This window comes from Pituophis catenifer, unplaced genomic scaffold (assembly GCF_029215685.1).
Source record: "Pituophis catenifer annectens isolate HBS135680 unplaced genomic scaffold, rPitCat1.0.hap2 SCAF_5, whole genome shotgun sequence".
Classification (NCBI taxonomy): Eukaryota; Metazoa; Chordata; class Lepidosauria; order Squamata; family Colubridae; genus Pituophis; species Pituophis catenifer.
This window is the reverse complement of record NW_027256885.1, coordinates 6,867,174-6,870,576: the sequence shown is the minus strand read 5'-3', so window position 1 is coordinate 6,870,576 and position 3,403 is coordinate 6,867,174. Positions and strand designations below refer to the sequence as shown.

At 47.9% G+C, this 3,403-nt stretch overlaps 1 pseudogene; it reads left to right on the top strand.

Annotated features, from left to right (window-relative positions):
• The first annotated feature begins 1,654 nt into the window (after positions 1 to 1,654).
• Positions 1,655 to 2,534, top strand: LOC139317539 (GTPase IMAP family member 9-like; annotated as a pseudogene).
• Positions 2,535 to 3,403: the final 869 nt, after the last annotated feature.

Below are 3,403 nucleotides of genomic sequence, written 5' to 3'. Positions count from 1 at the left end.
ATCTGCTGCGCCACCAGGCTCCTAGTTGATGTTCACAAACCCTTGTTTTTAATTGCCTTCCTGTTTGTCTCACATAGGAGATGTAAAAGTCAAAGCGAGAGAAAAAATACTCACCACACCAAAATACCAAAGAGCGAATGTCACTCTGTCTCTACTCGATCCTCCAAATCTTTAGGCTCCCAAGAATCAAAAGCAGCTCCTCCTCCTCATCTTAGTCCAACAACAAGGCTCTGTGGGGCCTGATCCGTCTGTGGGTTCAGTCATAGGACTGCAGGAGCCGAGCAGGAAAGGCAGGTCTCTGAGCTGATGGAGACTTTGCAGAGAACTGTTTTCGAGAATTGGGGGAGATACGTCAACCAGCTGTAGTTTGAGCCCAACTTATGGGACAAGCACATCAGAGTGTCCCAAGGCTGAGTGGGACCTGGCAAGGCTACTCGGGGGAAACTCCTAGGGGGAGCCAGGCCTGATCCAAGTCACCTATGCTTGGGATGAGGGAGCATCAGAGTTGCTTGAATTCAGCAAGATTGCTGGAGGGATGGGCCCTTGAGGTCTTGAACAGAGACTGTCAGGCTTGTCCCGACTGGAGCATTTAGGAAAGAAAGACCCTCGATTCCATGGTTGAATTGAAGGGGTTGGTTTTACTAAAGTCAAGTGGTTACAGCCAGTGGTGGGATTCAAGTAATTTAACAGCTGGTTCTGTGCCCTAATGATTTCTTCCAACAACCAGTTTGCCAAACTGTTCAGAAAGTTAACAACCGGTTCTCCCGAAGTGGTGCGAACTGGTTGAATCCCATCACTGGTTAGAGCACAAGCAAAGCCTGCATTTTTTACATCTCCCATGCTGTCACCCCTGACCATTTCATCAGTGTCCAATGGTGTTTGAGTTAGATGTTTTGAGAATGGCTTTGAGGTTTGGTGCCTCTTGAATGTAGTTTTGCATCCAAGTTTTGCATCCAAACACTGTCCTTGATTAGCTGGACTGTTCTGGATTGACACCACTGGTTCCTGACACCCTGTCATTCCCCCCTCCTATCACCCTGACTTCTCCGCTCCCTACATTTCATGGCAAAATGCCAGCAAAGCTGCATATGTTGGAGATGGCAGACCTGACAGGAGTGCCAAAGGGCAGGGAAGTATCCCAGGAGGCAGCATCAGGTGGGGGCAGGCATGCATGGGTGCAATCAGCATTTCCAGCAGACGTTGCTTGCCCAGGATGGAAGGGGTTGGAGCCAAAAGAGCCTCCACCACGGAGCTTCCTCTCAACCCCCAGGAAGGATTCCTACCAGCAAAGAGACAGGTGGGAGGGGAACCTGGAGGACGAGGGTCTGGGGAGCACTTGGTGTCATTCCGGAATTGCAGCTGAAGGCCCAGAGAACAGGATCCCTCCAGCATCTCATTGGCTGCGGGGAACTGCCAGCCATTTGGGGCATCAATGCCCACTGTTCCTGAAACCCTCAAAGTGCAGAATCCGAAAGTTTGAAGGGTTGCATAAAAAGGGGGGAAGGGATCCGATGACTGCCTCAAGGGCAGTGAGGAGGGGGCGACCCTCTTTTAAGGCCCCTTCAGGTCCTGCCTGTTCGTTCTGGGAGAGGACACTTCCTGGCCACTTCTGAGCAAGGCAGCTTCTCCTTTGGCTGATTCAATTTCTCTTTTCATGCAGAAACTGCCAGATCTGTCCTGGGCGACTCCTCTGGGTAGGACTGGAAACTTCGGAGGTAAAGTCTTGAGCCCTGGGGGCTGGCAGGGTGGGGGTGGGGTGGGAAAAATGATGGAGGGATCTTACGCTGCTGACCACGTCTCCTTCTTGTTTCCCCGTTTGGTAGGACCTGAGCAGAGGATCGTCCTTGTGGGCAAAAGTGGAAATGGGAAAAGTGCAACAGGAAACACAAGTGGTCGATACACCTGGCATCTTTGACACTGGCTGCTCCATGAGAGAAACTGTTGTCGAAGTGAGCAAGTGTGTGAAGTTTTGCTCCCCGGGTCCACATGTCATTCTGCACATCATGCGTCTTGGCTATTACACTGAGAAGGAGAAAGAAGTGGCTCAGCTGATCAGAGAGATGTTCAGCTTTAGGGCCAAGGACTACATGATCCTCTTGTTCACCTGGAAAGACGACCTGGAAGGAATGTCTCTGGAGCAACTGATATCTGAGGGAGATGTCTGTCTTAGGGAACAGGCATACCATTGTGGGAACCGGTGCCTGGCTTTGAAAAACAAGGCCGCAGGAGAAGAACGAGAGGCTCAGGTGGCCCAGCTGATGACCATGATTGATCAACTGGTGCAGAAGAACAGAGATGCTCCTTATTACACGGAAGACATGTCACTGCGTTATTTTATTTGCCAGCTGAGCTCATTATTTCTGGACTGTCAGACTCTCCGTAGCTTGCCAACTTCTTATCAGTAAGCTACGTGTTTCCGTATCCACCCACATTCCTTCACTCACTTTTCCCTTTGTTCTCTTTCCAGCAAGGTCCGGCTGAGATAGCCGGCAAGAATTACTTTCAAAAATGTAGCAATTAACTTTTCTTAGTTAGTGAGGTGTTTTATTTTCTTTATAACAAATAAATGAGTTTTATTAGAAACCTTTCTTCGCGTTTCTTTTTTGGAATATTGCAAACAAGGAGGAGCCTCGATTCATCTCCTCTAATTAAACCAGGGTAATTAGTCCCAGAGCCAAACATGGGATTAATAAATGCCCTGACATCTGGTAGCTCTTGGACGGTTGATTTATGGTTTTTTCCTTGTTTTGTTATTTCTGATAAAAGCGCATAGGCAATTAGTTTTTAGCTACTGAGGTACGCTAATTATTTTTGCTAAAATGCCGAAACAGAAGAAAAAAGGCAAAATGAAACTAAGACCACTCTTCGTAAATGATTTGATTGATCTTTCCAACGAAGAGGTGGCAGACAGGAGATTTTCAGATTTCCAGCCCCTTACTACAGCCACACGCCTGGAACAAGAAAAAGCCGTGGGAACAGAAATGGAGGGAGATAAGACAGAAGCTGTTTTTGAAGGAGAAGCACTACAACTGAGGTCAGTAACTCCCCCTTCTAATTATGCCAGCTCTCAACCTGTCTTCCCAGAACCTTCTGAATTTGTAACGCTCGATGCAAGGCTAAAGCAAACTGCTGAGCAAAATTACTCCCACGCAGAGAGAGAAACAATTCATTATTCTCCTCGAAGCTCTAAGCTCACCCTGGATGAGCTGGCTATGAAAGCCTTTCGTGACCGTATAAAATTCTATGAACAGGAGCTATCCCAGGCAAAAATGGCTATATCTATGCTTGAGCAAGATAAGGCAGATAACTTAAAAGATTTTCAAAAAGCGCCATATTGCCTTCTTCTCCAGAGCCAAAGACACTCCCCCTGGTGGATCCTGTGTCAGGCCAATTAAGGCAAAGA